The sequence below is a fragment of the Lacerta agilis genome, chromosome 12 (assembly GCF_009819535.1).
Source record: "Lacerta agilis isolate rLacAgi1 chromosome 12, rLacAgi1.pri, whole genome shotgun sequence".
NCBI lineage: Eukaryota > Metazoa > Chordata > Lepidosauria > Squamata > Lacertidae > Lacerta > Lacerta agilis.
In genome coordinates this window covers 31,508,818-31,532,561 of record NC_046323.1, presented here as the reverse complement: position 1 = coordinate 31,532,561, position 23,744 = coordinate 31,508,818, and the positions used below count along the sequence as shown (strand labels likewise).

At 42.0% G+C, this 23,744-nt stretch overlaps 1 long non-coding RNA gene across 3 annotated transcripts in view; it reads right to left on the bottom strand.

Annotated features, from left to right (window-relative positions):
- Positions 1 to 23,744, bottom strand: part of LOC117056139 — an 80,123-nt gene that overhangs the window by 14,538 nt on the left and 41,841 nt on the right. For all 3 annotated transcript variants that reach the window (XR_004427696.1, XR_004427695.1, XR_004427697.1), the window contains exons 2-4: positions 19,693 to 19,807; positions 7,770 to 7,923; positions 5,064 to 5,253 (exon numbers count right to left, since the gene is read on the bottom strand). This is a non-coding gene — a long non-coding RNA (uncharacterized LOC117056139). The remainder of the gene's footprint in view (positions 1 to 5,063; positions 5,254 to 7,769; positions 7,924 to 19,692; positions 19,808 to 23,744) is intronic.

Below are 23,744 nucleotides of genomic sequence, written 5' to 3'. Positions count from 1 at the left end.
AACTTACCAAATTTCCAAACGAAGCTACAGGCCCCAAAGGGTTAGGTAACCCTGGTATAAATATTAGTAACATTATTCTATCAATATACTGTTGTTGTTGTTGTTCAGTCGTTCAGTCGTGTCCAACTCTTCGTGACCCCATGGACCAGAGCATGCCAGGCACGCCTATCTTTCACTGCCTCCCGCAGTTTGGCCAAACTCATGTTGGTAGCTTCGAGAACATTGTTCAACCATCTCATCCTCTGTCATCCCCTTCTCCTTGTGCCCTCAATCTTTCCCAACATCAGGGTCTTTTCCAGGGAGTCTTCTCTTCTCATGAGGTGGCCAAAGTACTGGAGCCTCAGCTCCAGGATCTGTCCTTCCAGTGAGCACTCAGGCCTGATTTCTTTAAGAGTGGATTGGTTTGATCTTCTTGCAGTCCATGGGACTCTCAAGAGTCTCCTCCAGCACCATAATTCAAAAGCATCAATTCTTCGGCAATCAGCCTTCTTTATGGTCCAGCTCTCACTTCCATACATCACTACTGGGAAAACCATAGCTTTAACTATACGGACCTTTGTCGGCAAGGTGATGTCTTCTGCTTTTTTTCAATATACTAAGCAGAAATAAAGCAGACCCCTTCTGGTTTTATTTATTTTTTTGAAATTATATTCATATCTGAGTGATATGAGGGAAATTGTTATTTGGACTTTTGATTAATTGCATTTTAATAATGTGCTTTTACTGTCTCAACTGATGAACTTCTGGGCTAAGTAGTACAGATGCCTGCAGGAACATTCTGAGAAAACTAGGGGACAGGTAAGTGGGGCAGAGTCAGCCAGCTAGTTCTGACTCACTTCCCAAGGTATGGTTGCATTCCATCTTCTGCAAGTGGGCAAGTTATAGCATGAGACCCTGCAGGATAAGCCAGTCTACAGAACTGAGCTCTGTAGTCGGACTTGCCTGGTAAAATATTTTTGGAGCTCCCCAACATTTCTATGACATAAAAGCCCACAGTACATTTCAAAGTATCTTTCCCAGATGGGTAAAATGCTAATATAACATATAACAATAAGTACTTCGGCCTGGTAATTGGTACCTCGATCCTATACAAAGTCACAAAGAAGAATACAGCAGAGTCTTGCTCTTGTGAGACAAGCCTATATAGAATCATAGAATCATAGAGTTGGAAGAGACCACAAGGGCCATCCAGTCCAATCCCCTGCCAAGCAGGAAACACCATCAAAGCATTCCTGACACATGGCTGTCAAGCCTCTGCTTAAAGACCTCCAAAGACCTACCACACTCCTTGGTAGCAAATTCCACTGCCGAACAGCTCTCACTGTCAGGAAGTTCTTCCTAATGTTTAGGTGGAATCTTCTTTCTTGTAGTTTGAATCCATTGCCCCGTGTCTGCTTCTCTGGAGCAGTAGAAAACAACTTTTCACCCTCCTCTATATGACATCCTTTTATATATTTGAACATGGCTATCATATCACCCCTTAACCTTCTCTTCTCCAGGCTAAACATACCCAGCTCCCTAAGCCATTCCTCATAAGGCATCGTTTCCAGGCCTTTGACCATTTTGGTTGCCCTCTTCTGGACACGTTCCAGCTTGTCAGTATCCTTCTTGAACTGTGGTGCCTAGAACTGGACACAGTATTCCAGGTGAGGTCTGACCAGAGCAGAATATAGTGGTACTATTACCTCCCTTGATCTAGATGCTATACTCCTATTGATGCAGCCCAGAATTGCATTGGCTTTTTTAGCTGCTGCATCACACTGTTGACTCATGTCAAGTTTGTGGTCTACCACAAACATGACAGGAATGGGAAACCTGTGTCATTGTCGTCCCACTCCCCACTCCCCACCCCCAATGCTCTTAGACCCCTATTCCCATTAGGTAGCATGACCAACGCACAGGGATGATGGGAGTTGGAGTCAACACCATTTGAGGGCCAATATTAGTGACACCTGTGCTAGGTGGTTGTGATTATTAGGCCCAGAGGGCCATAGGTTAACTGGAGGGCCACAAGTTAGCTAACTGTGGCCTACAGGGAGAGTGTCAGGCAGATAGTGAATGCTACTCCATTTGCTCACTAGTCATTTGCTTGCATGCTTGGAGGGAGCAGGTTAACGTGCAGCAAAGCAAAGGGAAGAAGTTAAGAGTGGCCCACTGAAGGGGTGTGGCATTTGCGCAGCGATGCTGGTCATGAAGCTGAGCATGCCGACATTAGCTCTAATATACCACAAGTGTTGACATTCCATGGTTGTGTCATAAGAGCCCTTGATCAGTCTTGGCCTAGATTTTGAACAGCTACTTCACGATTACACATCAAATGTGTAAGACAGTTTTTCTCTTTGTTTGAAAGCTCAGTAGTTTGATAGCTCCGTAGTAACCCAACAGGCCAACACTCACTCATTCAGCTCAGTAACTCCTCCCCATTTGGGAGAAAGGAAGGATATAAATACATTTACTACTAATAATAATTTTTCATACTGTTAAAGCTGTAACACATCACACCTTTCTCTTTCAGAACTGAAATCTCCAAAAGATCTCTTCATATTAGTTTTGTGGTGCTTGCAACACTTTTTTTTGGGGGGGGGGTTATCATTTTATTAACTGCTATCCCTACCAAGTTTTGTGTGTGTGTGTGTGTGTGTGTGTGTGTGCATATAACAAATCTACATATATGTTTTGTGTTCTTTAACATAAAGTCTCGTCTACAGGACAGATACCAATTTGGAAGAATTACACATTTAATCAGGCATGGAAGAGGCATTGAAGCATGTGTTGTTTATTGAAGAGTGAGGTGGGTTATGATAATTCACCACACACAGACAGAGAGAGCACTTTGGTAACACTACTATTTCAGCCAGAAAGCCCAAAGGTGAAATTCTAGCACTTTCATCCACCCGACCATCAAGTCATCTAAGCAATTACTCAGTTAAAGGAAATGATTTGTAGATACTGTAGGTTGATAAAGTTAAAAGGTGGTTCATTAAAAAAATATTTTTCTCCTCCAAGAAATAATCTGCATTTTGAAGTAACTCGAACACAAAGAACAGGAAGAAAGAAGGGAAATATGGGTTTTTTTATCATATCATTTCAAGTTTGATTAAGTTACAGGAAAAAGTAAATGGCATTAGAATATAAAGGAAGCTAATCTATAAAGGAAGTGGGGGGGAAGGTTAAAGAAGTCAACAGTAATTAAATGGTGATTGAAGCTGAAAGAAAATTGATCTGTGTTAGCTGAAGGCCGTTCTTCCCTTTTGGGATGTTATGCATCGGTGAAGAGGGGAAAGAAAGGTTTCTGCTGTTTTGATATGGAAATACATGTCACATCATCTTAGCTTGTGGCACTGTGACTCAGGGCTGCCATGGATTTCTGGTACACTGCTCCTAGTGTGCTATCCATGCTTGGGGGCATTGTGTGAAGATGAGTTGCTTGAACAAAGACCTGTAAGGTCAAAAGTCATGGGAGCTTGGGAGCTTTATATGCTGTTTTGTCTCAAGAGTGGGTGAAAAAGAATCACTCTAAACTAGCAGACAGGATAAGAGCAAATCTAACAGATATCTGTCTTGGAACTATGAAACATATACAGCGTTAATACATGAGGTAAAGGTTCCTTTGTTGGTATTTAGTGGTGTCTGCAAGAATACTGCTGTGATAAACTCTAGAACAATCCGGTTGTATTCTCGAACACACTGAAGGTATTTGTTTGATGATTTCATTCCAAGTAAGAGTTTGGAGCACATCTGAAGAGATGTTAGGATAGAACAGACACTTACTAGAAAACATGCTTGTTAAATTATCTACCTCCATCTCATACATGCCCTTCAGGAATTGAGACAAGATAATCATATGCTAGATCGTATCAAAGGGCCTCTTGTGTACAGTGGTCAGTCAGTGGACAAGTCTTGAGAACCACAAGTAGAAGGATACTCACCAAAGAGGACTTCCAATCCCTTTGTCCTCTCTCCCATTAAAGTCAACTCTGTCCTTTGAAGAGCTTCTGAACAGTGTGGCATGAAGCAATGATGAGGGCAAAAATCAGGTGAGGGCACCTTGCAGGTGCATAAGCCTTGCTTAGCAAAGGAGTATCTGTCTGATTTTGGTCAATTTGCCCTCCCCTGGTAACCCAGTGCCCCAGTCCGCACCATGCATCATCTCATAATGTCAAGGAAGCTCTTTTGAGCCTCCAGACAGACTTTTTGGTGCACACAGGGAGCAGTAGAAATAGGAGGGGAAAGGAAAGTCCTCTTCCTTGAGTTTCCTTGTGCTTATGGCTCTTGGGACAAAAGACAAAAGCCACTATTTTCCCCGGCCCTTTGAACCACCACCAACCCTCACAGTTGGCTACAGCAGTACTGCGGATGCTTGTCCACCCCTTTTAACCAGTAACACCAGTATTCCAAACTGTTTACTGTGCAGTGTTCTCCTGAAGGTCTTATATAAATGGCAGAAAACCAGGATTTTATTGGCAAAATTTGAGAGTATGTGAGCAGGGATGTCAAATTTTGTTTATGCAGCTATGAACTGGGCTGCCTTGAAGCAATTTAGTTTTGTTTGCCGGTGCAGGGGCACAATAGAATAAAACAAAACACTGTTGTCATTCCCTCGAATGCATGGATTCAAATAGCCTGCTCAGTGCTTTCACAGTTGCACTAAGTCAGTGCAGCCTGCCATCATCAATGGTTCATGCTAGCATAATAATAATAATGGGAACTTGGCTCTTCTCACTCCCCAGGATCCATCCAGAAAATGCTCTCCTACGGTAAGTGCCTTTTGGAGACCAATTGGGATCTAAAGAAGCGTTTCATTCTTGAAAGAATTATTTTCATTCACAGTGAAACACTCTTGAATTTTACAGATCATCACCAAAAGTGGGGTGGGTGTGGGTGGGTGTGGGTTTTTTTTTTGTTAATAGTTGGTGAAAAATGCCTAAGGAAAATGTGTCCCTAATCCTATTAGCTGACTTAATATAGAATTATTAAAAGCCTTGATATACAGGATTTAACACAATCTTTCTAGCAGGGTGTGATGTAATCTATTTTTGTTCCTCAGCTAGCAGATGGCTTACCTTTAAGTAATTTCCAATATGTTAGGAGATCAAAAGCCATCCTCTCGCCACCGAGGCAGTAATCGCTCCTCTCTGCTGGGGGTTGCTTGGTACTGTGGTGGGGATATGCAAAGGCTGCTGGCATTTCCAAACATAGAAGGCCGACATTTCTTCCGACTTTGAAGTTAATAATCCTTCAGAAGTTGAAAAACTGTGGGATTTTCAAAACGCTTTTAATGTTCTATATGCCATGCGCTAAAAGTAAATATCTGCAAGTAATCACTGAAGACTGGCACATGGAATTATTTTACAGCACCAACCACTGTAGCAGAGTAAATTGTGTTTGTTTTTTCACATTGATCGTGTTTTTAGGGTAGGAGGAAGACTCCAATCACGTTGTGTAATAAAGTGCCAAGAGTACTGTGTAGGCATACAGTTGCCACCGCAGTGTGATCAGACTTTCTTTCAAGGAAACTTCAACATAACTCTTTTGATATACCTTAGAGCAGGGTTTCCCAAACTTGGGTCTCCAGCTGTTTTTGGACTACAGTTCCCATCACCCCTGCTGGCAAGGGATGGTGGGAATTGTAGTCCAAAAGCAGCTGGAGACCCAAGTTTGGGAAACCCTACCTTAGAATATGAAGAAGACTTGTGGGGGTATAAATTGCACATTGCCACTTCCCTGGAGACAGGCAAGGGGAATATTTTTGTATTGGTTCCAGGAGACCTCTCAGTCACTTGTGAAACTGTGGCTATCTGCTTTTCTTAAACCAATTTGAAAAGCTAGTTTAGTATTCAGCCAATAGTGGTAGACTTGTTACTTCTGCTCAGTGGTAAAGCACACACAGAAGTTCAACAATTCAATAAAAGCAGCAGGTGATGGGAGAAGACTCTCCTGAGACCCTGGAGAGCTGTTGCCATTCAGAGTATACAATACTGGCTACGTAAACAAATGGCCTGACTCCTGAGTCCTCTGCTTTTTCGTAAACCATATCCAGGATGTGAATCTTGGGGATATGTGATCTTCATACTGGAATTGGACAATACAGAGGTGTGTTGTGCCATCCCTTTTCAATCCAACATTTACAAGTAGGATCCTCAGCAAATTTTGAAGGAATTCTCAGGCCAGGCAGCCATGCCCTTCCCAGGATGCACCTTTCCATTCATCTCCCTCAATGATCAGTAAGTATTGAATGCCAACTGAGCATCGTCAGTCCTCAATGTGCTGTTTTTGAGGTCTTCCCCTTAAGTAATCTTTCTGAAATTGGTTGCGCTGGAGGGAACTACTAGTATGGAAATGCCTTTGCAAGTAAGCTTAATTAGGGCCCCATCTGCATTGCACATTTAAAGCGGTGTTGTGGCACTTTAAATAGTTATGGCCCCCTCCAAAGAATCCTAGGAACTATAGCTTCTTAAAGGTGCAAAGAGTTGGTAGGAGCCCCCTATTCCCCTCACAGAGCTATAGCTCTCAAGAGTGGTTTAACAGTCAATCACTCTTTCCAGGAAAGCCTGGGAATTACAGCTCTGAAAGGGGAATAGGAGCCTCCTATCAACTTTCAGCATGCTTCCCAGAATTCTTCAGCAGAGCCATGATTGTGTAAAAAGGCCTTATAATGCAGATAGGTCCTAAGAGAGAAGTTGCCATAGTACGGGTCAAAGACTGTGTGTGCTTCTTATTTGCAGCAAAGGCGCTTCCGCACAGCACAAAGTACTCCAAGTTAGCCCAATGATGATCTATCTGGAGCAATAACTTTGTGGAGCAGATATTCATCAGATGTGTATAAAAAAATGAGAACTGAATGGTAGATCTGCAAATAAACCTAGGCAGCAGCCACACATTGGTTACAGCATGAAGAAAAATATGCAGAAAAAGTACAGTAAAATGGTCACCTTCTCAAGGCCTCTTTTAGATTGAGTGAAAACAATAGCTCTTTGATGAACATTCGAGTGAAAAGTCAATTGGTCCTAGACAGTCACCCCTCCTGCCACCTAGCATGTGGGCTGTTTCTAGTTCTTAATCACTACCCAAGTGCACAGATTGAGATTAATCTAAAAAAAGGGGGGGATGTACCTTTCAGATTATCTGGTTTATTATGGCAAGACAGCTGTATGTTTTGCCTAGAGCTGTTCAACAATGTCATCTTAGTACCCCGTTTGTGGGCAGAGAAATTGGAGGAAAACATTTCAATGTACTTCTCCAAGAATCAGAGAAATTCTCCAAGTGTTTTTCAGGGGTAGTTGTCACAATTAGCAAAGGCGGTAAAATAGTTTCTTTCTTTCTTTCTTTCTTTCTTTCTTTCTTTCTTTCTTTCTTTCTTTCTTTCTTTCTCCCCCCCCCCCCATGTAATTTTGTTTGGCTTTGCTGCCGCAATGCTGATTTTAAGTGGCAATGGCAAAAACTATGCTGGCAGCCTGGCCACCAATTTGCATCCAGAATTCCCCAGACCAAGCATTTCAGGGCACTGTTTAATAAAATGTCAGCAATCATACTTCTTTTTTTAAGTGTAGAATGTTCAGGAAAAAAATATGGCCTTTTTCGAAGGGAGATAAGGAAAGGGAAAATCTCATAAATTTTCTCAGAGAAAAAAAGCCTTACAAGAAATTTCAGCTCAACACTAACAAGGACATAAAAATAATGGGAATGCAAAATAAAAATGTGATCTCAATAGCTGGTATTGAAAGGAAATAAGCCTAGAGCACATAATGTGTAATGAAGAAGTAGCTTACCTGGCCTGATTTTTGAGATTCCTGCAAGTGACCTTTCATATATAATATGGAAGCACAGGACAATGCTAAATTTACACACAAGCCATCCATCCCATCCGAAGACATCTGGACTTGAAGGACTTGTCAGAATGAATATGAGATGAATCCTGTGTGTCTGTATATATAGAAAAAAGCATAGCACAGCAGTGACTGCACAGCACTTTCTGTATTCCTACTGTGTACAAGGCAAAGATTTTTCAGTTCATACATCATTTACAACTTGCTACAGGGATTCCACAAAGCCAGTACATACCCTTTACACAAAGAAAAGAAAAGAAAGATTCCGGAAAGAAAAGATTCTGAAAGTATGTCTGCTGAATAGGCAGTGAGTGTCAGGGGGTACCTAATGAAACGCAATGCTCGCCATGAAACAAAATAAATAAGTAAACAATAGTGGCATTTTCACATGCTACTACATGTCCAGAAGATTTCTGCTGAAATTACTTGAAGAAAATATTATTCCCTCACCAATCAGTGGTATCATTAGCCAGAGGGAGGAAGAGACATTGAAGGATAGATACCTCGTTTCCCACACTCCATTTCCTGATAAATAAGAACCTGTGTGTACCATTTGACCCACACCATTCGAATTGTTATTGGGAAGACACATGTCTAGACATGCTGTAACAAACATTTGATGTCTCTGAATATGGCCAGAAAAGCAAAGTCCGCTTGAGGTAGGCGGGTGGGGAAAATGCCAGAGCAGCAAAAGGTTTCTTTCTACTTAGTAGACGTCAAAACATTTTGTGTTGCCATACAGAAATGTTTATTTTAATGAATTCATCATTGTTATCCTTTCACACACACACACAGGCCACAAAGCAAATTTCAAAAATAAGGAAGTTAAACAAGAAAAACAACCAATTTAAGATAAAAATAAAACAAAATCAACCTCAGTGTATAACAACTTCATTCATTATTACACTTATATCCCATCTTCCCTTCAAGGGGGCATACATGGTTCTCCACTTCCCCATTTTTTCTTCAAAACAACTCTGTGAGGTAGGTCCTTAATTCATTGACAAATTACATCAGGATGAACAACATTTAAAAATCAAAATGTGCCTTCTTCCACTGTGCTGTTAAGTTTGCTGGCTGTTCTTGGCATCACTAGTGTTCCTTTTCTGTAAAATGGAACCAATGATGTATATGCAATTAGAGCTTCTATTTTATTTATTTACTTATGACATTTTTGGCTGAGGAGATTCTGAGGAGAAGAGATTCAGAGAGAAAAGCAAGACTTGAGGGCCTTCTGTGAGCGGAAGTCTTGAGCAAGTGAGAACAGAAAATATCCCCTTCTAAGTTTCTTCCAAAGCTCCCAACTTCCCCTTAGCACAGAAAGAGACTACACATTTGGCAAGTTAAAAACGGTTTACTTACAAATTCATGTACTTTTCCATACAATAGCAAAATTGGTAAATGTTTCTAAATTATTTGCACAGAAACACAAAGATGGCTTGCTAAAGCCACACAGTCTGGGCTTGGAGCAAGCAGCCCAGGCATATTTACTAGTTGGTTACATGGTGTAAAAGAGCGAGAACAAAGAATTTGGTAACTCTCCCAATGTGAGGGAGTGTGACCTAGCTAAGGCAGGGAGAACAGTTTACTCTATGGTCTTAACCCCTTCATGGATTAAATAGAGTTAAGCACATTGGTTATATGAGGCTGCTTTATCCCACACAAAACAGGGTGCTTATGCAAAATTAGTAGGTTCTCCCCCCCCCAAAATGGGACATTTTGAGAACTGAATCCAGCCATGCTCATCCACATGTTTGACAGCTAGTCAGAGAGTAAAAACCAGGAGATTGGGCCCCAGCCTGCTCTCTTGGAGCACTAGCCACCATGGAGTAGGCTCAGGTCGGGCCTGGGCTCAGCCACATGTCCTTGCCCTCCCAGTGTTCTCCTACCTCTTCTCCTTGGCGGCAGCGGCGCTGCAAGGTCAGGGGGCTCCCCTCTTTTTCCTCCTTCCTCTCGTTCTCTCTCTTCCTTCTCACTGCGTCAGCTCAGGGGGTTTTACTGGCCCCAGAGCGCTGCTGGGCAGTTGGCCAGGTGGCCAGGCAGTGTTTCTCCTGGCTAGATTTGGGTTGGGGGGAGGTCAGCGGTTCCCCCAGTTGACGCGCCTGGCATCCCTGGTTCCTCCTCGGCAGTGCCAGTGGCAGTGGCAGTCTCAGCAGCCTGGAGCCGGCCTGGTAGCGCTGTTGGCTCTGGCTGGCTTCAGGACCTTCTCACTGCTGTGGCGCCCGCCATTTTGCCTCGCCGGAAGTCCCCATATGATGTGTCTTGTGCCGTTGAACCAATCACGCAACATTCATTCCCTACCAATAAATCTACAACACTTAAAATATAAATCTGGGGACATTAAATGAAATCCGGGGACATTCTGGGGTCGGATTTTGTCCAGGGACAGATTTGTAAACCCAGGGACTGTCCCTGGGAAACGGGGACATCTGGTAACCATAGCTTAGTGGGTCACAAGTTGTATAGGTTTGAGTTGCTACACAGTGAACTGTTAGAAAGGGGGAATAGGGCTTGTCAAACCTAAGTGTTTAAGTAAGAGCTTGGGGAGGGGGCTTGGAGGTTCTTCAAAACCACAATGAGAGTTATAGATTCTTATTTGGAACATAAACATAAGGAAATAATTCTGTAGAAAGATTGCAGTGCTTCAGAACTAACAACTGGTTGTGCTACTCCTGTTCTTAATAAAACACATGGATAACCGAAACTGATTTGGCATGCCTCCTGACTACCTATAGTATTTTTCTGGGCACCACTTATCAAAGACTTAGTTCCCCCACCCCACCCCAACTTCAGGGAATTGCAATTTACTACAACTGGAGAGTTGGAGACTGTAGTCATAAGCAAGTTAATAAATATTACAGTCTGGGTTCAAATGTAATGCCTTCTTTATTTGACAGGACTCCACAGGAATCTTTATATGGTGAACCTTAAACTGTAAACACAACTGTAACTTCATCTGTGCCTGTGTCTGTTTGCACTACAATCTTATGCCTGTTTCAGAATTATTTAACCATCGTGGTTCTCAGTTGTCGTGATCCTGAACCCTAGAATAACGATTCTGTATAGGAGCAAAGCTGGGGAAGCTGGGGAACTCCATATATTGTTAAACTTGAATGCCTAACAGGCCCAGCCAGCCAAGGCCGATGGTCAAGGATGATGGGAGCTGTAGTCCAGCAACATTTGTGGGGCAAGAGGTTCATGATTTGTTTATCAAAGAAACTCAATCAGTTTTTACATGAGTTCTATGGAAGTACCGGTAACACGAGCAACCTCTTTGGCTCTAGATCAGGGACAATTGACCAGGCCAGTGGCAGCTGATCCATTACAGCAAATAAGGCACTGTCCCATCAACTTCAATCTGCCCTCAACCAGTACCAGCCACTCTGTCTTTTTTCTTACAACCAATTCAGGAGGTGGCACTGCCTGTTAGCTTCTTCCTCTGAAGTCTCAGTGTTGCCCTTATAGAATTCAGCAGGGAGTAAGGCCTCAAAGCATTGTAGTGGGGATTAAATGAGGAGTGGGAGAAAAAGGTGCTGTATATAAATGCAATAAATAAATAAGATGGGGACAAATCTAGAATTAGCTGAAACAAAATAGAAAATTCTTTCCAGTAGCACCTTAGAGACCAACTGAGTTTGTTCTTGGTATGAGCTTTCATGTGCATGCACACTTCTTCAGATACACTGAAACAGAAGTCACCAGATCCTTAAATACAGTGGTACCCCGCTAGACGAATGCTTCGCTAGACGAAAAACTCGCTAGACGAAAGCATTCGTCTAGCGGGAGGCTGCCCCGCTAGACGAAAAAGTCTATGGGGCTGCCTCGCAAGACGAAAAAATTCCGTCTTTTTTTTTTTCTTCGTTTTGCGGAGCGCGGCTCCCATTGCCGCTCCGCAAGACGAAAACCCCGCTAGACGAAAATTTTCGCGGGACGAATTATTTTCGTCTAGCGGGGCACCACTGTATAGTGAGGGAGTGGGGAGGGGTATTACTCAGAAGGGTGGTGGGAATGGGTGATCAGCTGATAGGTGTGGAAAACCTGTTGATGACTCTTAAAGGCTGCAATTAGTCTTGCAGGGAAAGGCAAGGGGTGAGATGGCTAAAGATGGCTATATTTAAGGATCTGGTGACTTCTGTTTCTGTGTATCTGAAGAAGTGTGCATGCACACGAAAGCTCATACCAAGAACAAACTCAGTTGGTCTCTAAGGTGCTACTGGAAAGAATTTTCTATTTTGTTTCGACTATGGCAGACCAACACGGCTACCCACCTGTAACTAGAATTAGCTGACACTGTTTATCATTGGCTCTGGTTCCACCTCCTGCCTGGTCTCCTAGCTTTCTGCTGCAACAGTCACCATGGGCACTAGCAGCTTCTGGACCACACCAATGCAAGACATGGAATGTCTTGGAATGTGATTCTGCTGCTGACACACGTCCAGCTTTTACAAAGTGTGTTTTTAACCAGTATCGATGTGGCCATAAGACAAGATGTGTTTTGAAGGGTTCAGGAATTACAAAGTAAACACTAAAAATCCTTTTGTGCAATAACTATGGTTTCTTTTAGTATTATTATCTTAGACAATCTCTCAATTTTAAAGGAGTAGGTATTGTGCAAATAAAGGCTTGGAAATTCTAAATCTCCCTGAACAGTGCTGTTATACATTCGCGGTTTTGTTTTTTTGTTTTTTTTAAATGGACTGTTCATATTTTAGGAGCTTTTCTGCCCTTAACAAGCAGAAAAATTATTGTGGATGGAATTTGCCCATTTATTGTGTGAAGACAAAAGTGTTTGTATGAAGAAACTTTAATCAATCCTGCCTTCACTTTCAGAAATATTTCTAGGCCAGGCATCAAAGAGTGACAGCAACTATGCTTTCAAATGAGAGAAAATGAAACAGGGTAATACGGGCAGGTTATTTTATAAAAATATAACAGGGTTTATTTCAATAGTTTCCTTTCGTGATCTACAGTAAGAGCTACATAAGATATGTGTCTTGCAAACTCTTTCATTACTCTTGGAAACTATGAAAGGAAATGCCTGAAATCAGTAATCTTCTGATGGAGAACCATTAGCGCTCAAAACACTGTGTAGCCCATTGCATACTTGCCAATAAAAGCTTTGCTGCATCCGAACACTTTTTATTGTGTGGAAACCTTCCCTCTTTACAAGAATGGGTCTTTGCCATCCGGACTAATTAGAAGGCTCTCTAATCTGAACTCTCATGTGAATTAAAACATTCTGGCACCTAGGTAAGAGGATTCTACTGCTAAGGCAGGAACATTTTGTTTTTAAAAAAAGCAAGTCGGATAACAATATTTAAATACGTGAGATGCAGAAAAACAGCTGGGGAGGCAGTTGGACAGGGCTGGTCCTTCTATGAGGTGATCCTCAGGCAATGGATAGGGAGAAATAACAGATTGTGCACCTCTCCCTCTCCCACCAACTCACTGCCTATAGGCCTGGCCATCCCCCATCACAATTAACTGGTCACCCACCCACTGCCACTACTAGCCAGTGGCTGCCACTGCTGCCTGCCAATCTTTCCTTGCTTCTTCCACCTCCGTGCCTACCTACCCATCCAACCACTTCCACAGACTGTCACTGTGCAGGGGCTCCTGGCCTTGCTCTGAGGAAGATGTTCTTTCTCAGAGCAAGGCATTGTGAGTGAGGTTATCCATCAAATGCTTATGCCACCACTGATTTGCAGAGCATTAAAATGCACAGCTTTAAAATAGACTTTAGCATTTCCTTGCATTTTGAAGCTTAAAGAATTTTTAAATTATATATTTAAGCTGCATTTTTAAAGTATGAAAAAGCTGTGGCAGCACAGGCACTCTTTGCCTCATTCAATGAGCTCTTCCTCAAGACTGAGACCAGGAGTGAGCTTCATTAACATGTCTCTGCAGCCAGCTGAGCAAATGGAGAAGCGGAGAGCAGGCAAAGGAAGAGAAGAACATTGAGTAGGCAAGCAGGTTGAAAGGAGGCAACAGAGGGAGATGAAGGAAGGAGGAAAAGGTGGAGGCAGCAGAGAAGGGATGGAGGTGGCTTGGTCAATCTCAGGTAGCAGAAAGTCTTGTAGCAGCCCTGTGGTGGTTGGACCTTTGGACAACAAAGTGCTGTATTTTTCGCTCCTGAACAACTAGACACACCTAGTTTTTAGAGGAGGAAAGGGGGAAAGCCCCATTTTTTTGAGGATCAGCTCAAAGTTGTGCAGCTTATTTTGCAAAGGGAAAAGCCCTGTTGTTTTTTTGAGGACAATTCCCCTTGTCACAATGCTGTTTAAGGGGTATTAGACAAATTCCTGGAAGATGGGGATTATTAGTGGCCACTAATCATTACGGCTATACATTACCTCCAGGATCAGAGGCAATATGCATCTGAATACTGATTGAGTGGGGCAACAACAGCGAGGCAAAGGATATTGCTCTCGTATCCAGATTACAGCCTTTTGTAGGCATCTAGTTGACCACTATAAGAAGAGGATGTTGGACTAGATAGGTTTTTGGTCTCATCCAGTATGGCTGTTCTTAAGTACTTAACATTTGGAGGACAGGCTACCACAAATAGCTGGTGTCCTCTATTTGGCTTGATAGGTCACAAACAGGGAAAGCCTAAAAGGAAGTCCTTTCCATGTTTCACCTAAACTGAAGGCAAATTGTGACATTGATGCAAATATTGTGCAGACCAAACAGGCAAGTCATCAGCTATCTCCAATATGGTGATCACTGATCAATGAGCTATCTGATCCTAATTTAGCCATTGTGATCTCTTGCCAGGATGCTCAACACATACTGCTTACAGTATAAGGCTCCTGCAAGTCACTGATAAACCCAATTAGAGGTTTATTGTATGAGTGCACCCCTTGTTGTTTAGTCTGCAAAACAGAAAACTGTATCCAGAGTACATTTGTGGAAGTTCAATCTGGTGAAATCTAGTGAGAGAACAGGGGTAATTGTAAAGCTTGCATGTCACACCATTTGTGTTCTTGAGTAAAGAAGCAGCACAAGGAAGATAAATGGGAACTTTAGAGACAAATTAACTGCATGGTATCAGGTCTGTGTGATTTTATGCTGCCATTTCCTCAGCTTGTTGGTATCAGGTTTGCTAATCGGTGATATTTAAGTATTCTCAATGAATTATTGAAAACTCTAGGAAGATATCGTAATGTCCACTTAGAATCATACTGCAGGGTATCCTCATCTAGGAGTTCCAAGCTTTAGTCACTAATAGAATCAGAAGATCCCTAAAACTGAACTATTTATTTTACAAGCTTTGGTTCAGTACTATCTTTTAAAATACCTGTTTTAAACTTTTTTAAATTGGTCATTTCAATTTTTTGTAAACCGCTTAGAGGTTTTCTTATAATCAAGCGGCATGTAAATTTCGTTGTGATTTCACTCTTACTGTCTAGGGCTTTGCAGTAGGAGTTGGGAACTTTTGGTCCTCCAGATGTTGAACTACCAATCCCTTCAGCTCCAGCAAGCATGGCCAACAGCCTGGGAAGAGGGGAGTTGTAGCTCAGAAACATCTGGAGAGCCAAAGGTTCCCATAGCTGCTTTATGGGGGTGTCATGCAGTGGTCTTTCCCATCACCTGCTCCCTGATTCTTTTAACTGCAGGTGCCAGGTATTGAAAGTGGGACTTTCTGCATGCGAAGCATGAGCTCTGCCACTGAGCTATAGTGCTTATCCAGTATATAATTGTCCTGGAAAGCACACCTAGACATTTACTGTATTACCTGCAACTATTTTCTTGATACTAACTCACTACTACTACTACTATTATTAGTGTTGTTATTTTTATATAGCAGTTTAAATTTGGAAAGTACATTTTGATCTTTATCTAATTCATCACCATGTGAGAAGGTTCTATATTATTAACTACAAGCTGGGACTCATGAAAATTTCATGGGTGAGCAGGGAAAGCTGGGAATTGACTTCAGAGGACATGTGTCTAAACTTCCCTCAAGCTATGCAGTGCGTCACAGCTGTCCTCTGAGATACCAGGCTACCAGAGTCTTTCCGCAACAAACAAACAAAGAATAAAAAAGATGGGCAAAGTTGAAGGCACCACATGTTTTACAACCATTCAGAATTAAAGGAAACTGGTGCAGCTGCAATATGGCACCCTCAAACTGGCAAGCTTTTGCATTCATCTGTGCATGGAAGAGGCCAGGAATTTTATTTATAGAATCAGAGCTAGAAGGTGTCTCCAAGGTCAACTAGTTCAAACCACTGCTGGTGCTTGAAACCCACCAACAAAGCCACCCAGCCACTGCTAAAAACTCTAGGAAAGAATTCAGTATAGCACTAAAGTCCCTTAGTAGTGTACTAGATGTGCTAGCAGAATGGCTTGCATGAAAAATGGCTGCTCTCCATATGAACCTACTCGGACCCTGAGATCATCCTCTGAGGTTCTTCTTTGTGGGCTTCATCCAGAGGGTAACAACATTAGAACAGGCTTTTTCTGCAATGGCTCCGTTTGTGGAATGCTCTCCCCAGGGAGGTTTGGCTGGTCCCTTCTCTATACACCTTTAGGCACCTGGCGAAAATGTTTGTCTTCAACCAAGCCTTTGGCTGATTAACATCTGATGCCCTTTTAAATGTGCTGTGTGAGGGAGGATTTTTGGTTTGGTTTGTTCTTATTTTTATTAGGTATTTTGCGTTTTTATATTATAATTTTATGTTGTGAACTGCCTTGAGATCTACGGATGTAGGGCAGAATGTTGTTGTTTAGTCGTTTAGTCATGTCCGACTTTGTGACCCCCATGGACCAGAGCATGCCAGGCACTCCTGTCTTCCACTACCTCCCGCAGTTTGGTCAAACTCAAGTTAGTAGCTTCAAGAACACTGTCCAACCATCTCGTCCTCTGTCGTCCCCTTCTCCTTGTGCCCTCAATCTTTCCCAACATCAGGGTCTTGTAGGGCGGAATACAAATTTAATAAATCAATAAAATAAAAATAAGTGTGTGTGTGTGCGTGCGCACACACACACACACACACACACACAAATGAATGGAGAATATTTTTCTCTGTATTTCAGTCAGTTTGTATAATTGGATATGGGCAGCATGTAATTAATTTGCAACATTTGCATACTGTCAGTACAAAAGGATATAGTTCCCTTATTTGAATTTGCTGGCAAAATAAAGGATTGGCAAAGTGCAAAATTCGTGGGGGGAAATAATCTGTTAATATTTCTGTAAATCATTTTCATGCCTTTCTTATATAATTATAAGGGAAAAGAAAAGGTGGGGAGGGCTATTCATTCCTTTAATGGAAAGGAGCCAGTCTCAAAAGCTGAATGAGCTTTTATTACTATTGTTCAGCAAAAGACAACAGATGCTGCAACTATCTTTTTTCACGCCAGACTCATAATTTAAATCCGGCAAGGGACTTCTATTGAAATTCTGGAGAGACCTCTGTTTTCAGCAGTGCTGCTGTGCTAAGATTAATATTGGAGTCCATTGGCAGGACAATTCACATTGATGCACTTGATGTGCTTTTCAAAAGCATTCATTTAATAAAGAAATACTTATTTTACATAGCTGAGTTAGCAAGTTGTAATTAAAGGTAATCATTCTATTCATTTAGGGTTCCCCTCCTCCTCCTTATTCCCCCCAACTGAATAACAGGACTGTTGTAAGGCAGAACGTTACCACAACATTCTTTTGTTATGCCCAACATTCTTTTGATAAAGCAACAAAGTTTTAAGAAAATTCTGTGATGAAAATGAAGTTGCACTAATTCCAATCTTTCCTTTGCAGCTGTGGTCCAAATTACAGAAGTTTTCCACATACTGTACTTAAGACTGAGTCTAATTCACAGTGGGAAAGTTTACCAGTGGCATCTGAAAAATGTGTGATTTTTCTTTCAACATGTTGATTTGTATGACTATAATTATGATGACTGTGGTCTTTGGGCAAAATACTACCTTTATTGTTACCTGCACGTACTTGCTTGCTCTGTGCACACTTTTGGAGGGCCTTTTGTTGACCAGAAATGCAGAACTGAGGAGCCTTCAACAATATTCAGAGTAGTGTTTTATACAAATGGGCTCTAGAAATGCAGAACTGAGGAGCCTTCAACAATATTCAGAGTAGTGTTTTATACAAATGGGCTCTAGAAATTTCCCACCCAATTTCTGGGCAGAGTATCTGGAGGAACAATTTCATTGAATTTCTCCAGGAGTGAGGGGCAGAGAAATTCTCCAAGTTTGGAGAGAATGGACTCACCATTAGCAGCTGAACTCATTTTCTCTCCTGCCCCCGCCCCCCCGTGTTTCAGCAGCAACAGTAACTGTGTTGGCAGTCTAGCCCACCATTTTGGATGCTCCAGACCCAACATCATTCCAGGGCACTTGGGAGGCAAGGTAGGAGAGAATGGCAGATGACACCAAAAAATGTGGAGTCATTCCCTCTTTCTGAGGAACTCTGGGAATTTTAAGTCTGTGAAGAGAATGGAGTCTCCAAACACCTAAAGGCAGTGGCGGAGCTTCATGCTCCAGCACCGGGGGGTGGAGAGCAGGCGGGGGTGGGGCTGTCACGCATCCTGGGGGCATGGCACGCCATCTGTGGGGACGTGGCACCCAGCGCGGGGGGGGGGCAGCCACGATGGCACTCCAACGGGATCACGCTGCCAGGGGCAGTACGCTCCCCCCACACTCTTCTTCCTCCACCACTTCCTAAAGGGTGTTATCAGCATCCTTAACAAGCTAAAGTTGCCAGGATTCTTTTGGAGAAGCCAAGACTGCTTAAGGTGGTATGATACTGATTTAAATGTATAGTGCAGATGGGGGCAAAGTAAGTGCAGAGAAGTGGATAGAGTCATGCACTAGAGCAGGCATAGGCGAACTCGGCCCTCAAGCTGTTTTTGGACTACAACTCCCACCATCCCTAGCTAACAGGACCAGTGGTCAAGAATGATTGGAATTGTAGCTTCAAAACACCTGGAGGGCCGAGTTTGCCTATGCCTGCACTAGAGCAGAGGTGGGGAAACCTATTGCTCTCCAGATGTTGCTATACTCCAACTCTAAGCATAACCTTACTACTGGCCCAGCTGGATGGTACTTGATGGGAACTGGAGTCCAACAGCATCTGCATTAGAGAATACTTTCTCTGACATTTAGAGTCATATTTGAAATATGGTGCAGGTGTGAGAGCTGTCTAAATATACCCAGTTGGGCATCGCTGTTCGAAAATGTATTCACACAAGCTGTGAAAAAAGAACTGTTCAGACATGCCAGAGGAAACTCCCCAGTGCTGTTAACAGTTCTATAGAATAAATTCAAGTTGCTACGTTGGAGGAAGCTTATGAAGACTTTCAAGATGCGCCCGTCTTTTGCATCAACTCGCCAGTCAGTTCCTTTCATTATCATTCAAACCCTGCGAGGATCATTAGCTGCACACTTACTGGTTCACCTTCACCCTATAAGATGCCACTGAATGCTATAAAGAGACAGATAGGGAAGGGAACAGCTTCTTGAAACTATATCCTTTATTGTCTTTAAGTCACAGAAGACTCTTGAAAAGAAAAGATTTTTCTGGGATTATCTTGGGAAGCTATATTTTAAAAAGAAGAAGAAGCACACCTTACAGTCTCAGACATGTCGAGCGAGTCTCCAGCTAAGCTATTTTCCATTACATATTAGCAGACCAATGAAATATGTTCAAGGGAGATCACTCACATTTCTTATCCACCCAAAAGAAGGTGTCACTTAAGTAAAAAAAAGATTCTGGAAAATTTGTGCGGCTTATTCCTTCCTGCGTTACGTTAGTAAAAATGAATACTCAAGTCAGATTTTCTTTTTGAAAATTAACATAAAAAATGGATGAAGTAAACATTTGATCACACTAACCAAAACTTACCATCTGAAGCTATACAGTCTGGAAACAGGTCTGCCATTTCATTTATTGTTTGTGAGAGCTATGCTGTTGTCTTTTATCTTCCATAACTACGGGCTAGTTTTCCTTTGTGTTCCCCCTGAAAAGAAAAAAAGATATTTATTTTGCTAGAGTTGACTTAGAATAATGTAGGTGAATGTGGGGAACGGAATCCTGAGCAGTACAGAATATTGCAGAAATGAGAATCCTGGTCATCAGTAAATTAAATCCCTACATCTATAGCAGAAAGAAGGGATGCACAATGTGGTGCCCTCCATATGGTTTTTTTTTACTACAACTCCCATCATCCCTGGCCATCAGTCATGCTTACTGGGGCTGATGGGAGCTGGATTCCAGCAACATCTGGAGGGTGCCCTGTTGGCTACATTTTCCCCAAAACAACTCCAATCAATGTAACCCATAATAATAATAATAATAATAATAATAATAATAATAATAAATCATACTTATGATTTGCCAAAGAAGTTGGAAGAATCCCGCACCAATTTCAAATAAATACAGTTCTATTGTTCAGATCTAGCTTCTGACAGATAACAGCTCCTTTCCCCAACCTCAAAGTAGGAAGGGCAAAGTATTCAACCCTCTACTTTGTGCAAATTAGAATAGTTTCAATGAATTTATGAAGATAACTAAACTGCATCAACTAAAGATAACACCCAGCCACTTTGACTATAATTGCCCCTTCCCCCCTTAAAAAAAAGGTACCATAGAAAGAATTCTAAAAAAAAAAAAAAACACCTCAAGAATCTCTGTGAACCTTTTAATTGATGATTACAGCTACTGTTTAGGTTTCAGCCTGATGTGACCACTGACTAGTGGGCTCTACCAGATGGAAAGTAAACCCAACTGTTAAAAGATCTGTACCAGGTGACAAATTACCTTAGGGAGAAAGAGCTTTTGTGTTCAATAATTCACCATTGTGCCATATAGGAAATGTGGAAAGTATTTCATTTTTTCAGATGCCTGCCCTGTTCAGTCTATTCTTCACAGTGGATATTACCATCCATTATTAGTGATTTGAGCTCATCTTATGGAATGTGATTTCATTAAACCATTTGCTGGTAGAGATGGACTAATATCCCCATGACTTCAGAATCTTCTTCCTTCCTTTCTTTTACTTCTCTTCTCCAAAAACCCATGTGCAACGTTTTACTGATCTTTCATAACTAATAATATAGAAACACTACACATAACCCCCTGACCCCAAATAATAATAATTACAATTGCCCTCCCAATGGGACTTTACTCCAGGATACAGGATAGCAGTCTAAAACTATCCAAACTATTGCACATACATGGGAATGCTATTAATGTATAGTTAATACATCAGGGGCAGAGCAAATTAGGATTTTGAAGTGTTATTTTTTATCCCGAAGGTCAGATTAGAAGTGACATGGCATTAAGAGGCAAAAAAGATGGGTGAATAATGATTTGCCCTGACAACTCTCATCTTCCAACCCTTCAATTAAATGACTAGGAGCACTACCTTAAGCAAGTTTACACAGAAGCAAATCCCACTAAATTAAAAACAATTTACTCTCCTGTAGGTGTGCATTGGATTGTAACCTGTGCAATCTTATACATATCTACTCATAAGAAAGTCCCATTGACTTGAATGGGACTTATTCCGGGGAAATGGGTATCCGATTGCACCCTGAGAGTCATCTCAATGCATTTACTTTGTGCTTAATTGAATAAGGTTATGATCAAAAGCATAAATCACGTGGTAAGGCAGCTCAGCCATTTCAGAAATTCCTTGTGTGAGTTCACAGCACATTCAGTAGTAAAAAGTGCTCTCCGCACCCCTGCCAGTACATCTTTGTGATCCCTGGTGGTCTGCACTACAAGAGTTCACCTGACCTGGTTTAGCCAACGACAGTACATATGATCACAGTTGGAGATGGTATGAAAAGGGTATGGAACAAGCTGTGAGTGGTGCTCCTCAATTAGAGTGCCTTGAAGGTCAAACACTTCAAAAAAAATGTTCCCCTTGTGTCTACAAAAGAGTAGGGCATGCACTCTAGATCTATTATCACCAAGAAGCCAGGGCTGTTTTTTTTAAATAAAAAAACCTATCACAATCCAATGAACTATGCTGTTGCATACATTGTTTTTGTGTGCTGCTGAAGGAATTTTGTATGCTCTGTTGCATGCATAGAGAATATCTATCCTGCAAAAGCTTTGTGCGCTAGAGATGGTTGCCATAACTACTACCATAGAAAGATGCATTGACAAATTCAGCCCTACAGTGTCTGTGGCTGGCACATTACCTTGTTGAATTATTCAATTAAATGTGATAATGAGAGCTCATTGACATCATTAAATACGCAGGTGAATAAAGAATTCACTTTGAAGTACACTATTATCTGAAGCCAATTGTGAGTGAACAAGCAATACTTCTCACTACAGGGTACAGGTTTCGGAGAAGGAAACTGCCTATGCCTACAAAAAAAGAGGGAGGAGTGCTTATGAGGTTGCATTTGCTGCCATCAATTAAGAATATATCAGGTTTTAATTAGATTCTCTCTGTTTACTAAGCTTTAGTTATTGTCCATTTTGAAGAAATAGGAGAAACAACATGAAATATTCTTGACAAGGTGCAAAAGCAAATCACATCTGCTATCAACTACTGTACTTGATTGATATGCCTGGAAATATTCTACGGCAGCCTTCACCATCCTGGAGCCCTCCAAATCTTTTGGACCACAACTCCCGTTATCCCTGATAATTAACCATGGCGGGCAGGGTTGATAGGAACTGTAGTCCAAAACATATGTACTCCCAGTTGGTGAAGACTGTTCTGTCCTGGCAAAGAGAACCTGGCACAGTTTCACTTGGGCTCTGAATGTTGTTTCACCCTTCTACATCCATGAGCAATAATGCTTCAGAACTTGTGCTCACTCTCAGGTATAGACAGAGATTTGGTAGAGAAGTTAATCATGTCAATGCAGACAATACTGAGCTAGATGGACTGATGGTCTGATTATTATCAGGCAGCTTCTGGTGCTCCTGCTACCTGGTCTTTTTAACTGGAGGTGTCAGTGTGATTGAACCTGGGTTCAGGACATGCACCCAATGCCTATGCCAAAACCTACTGATATCTGTAATCAACAAAGTTGTGGCCGTTAGATCCCATGCTATTTGTTTTGTCATTAATTCCCATTGACACCCCCCCCCAATTGCCTGGGCTCACTGCACCTGGTCCTGCAAAAATTCACACCCAAATGCTGATTAAATTGCACCAATACTTCTTTAAAAAATATAAACTAATAAGGAAACGTGGATAACTTGAGAGGAAAAATGAGATAAGCTGACGGAATCACCCATCCCTAACTTCAACACAGGCCACAGAACCACAGAGCAGCAGGATAGCTTAGAGCATTGGCCCTCCAGATGTTTTGGGACTACAATTCCCATCATCCCTAGCTAACAGGACCAGTGGTCAGGGTTGATGGGAATTGTAGTCCCAAAACATCTGGAGGGCCAAGTTTGGCCATGCCTGGCTTAGAGGGCACAGGTCAGGCTGTGTGGCATGCAGAACTCTGATCTTCAACACACCGCTGCCTCTGTCTGCCTCACTCCCAGTACCTGACATCTGAGGCAGCTGCCTCAACTCTATCTGATGGTAGGGCTAGACAGTCCTGGAAAATAGATATATTGCCCTCGTTTGTATATGATAAACTATGGCTTATTGTTGTGTGAACAGACAGGTTGCTTTCTCTGGGAAGAGATGATTTGCTTCCTAGGGAAGAGCAGTCTTTTATTGGAGAAAGCAAAGCCTCTCTTCTGCTTACTGTAAAGCTAGGTGAACTGGCTACTGAACAGGAGAGGGACTTAAGATATATGCACGGCGACTATAATATAACCTGTGAATCAGCTCTAAATTCAGAGGTGCAAATCAAATGCATGAGCTAATTTGGAACTGAAACAGGGAAGCGTTTGACTCAGTACAGAGTCTGGGCTATGCCATGCTTCAATAAACTGTGTCAATAAAAGGACACAAGCATCAATGTGCA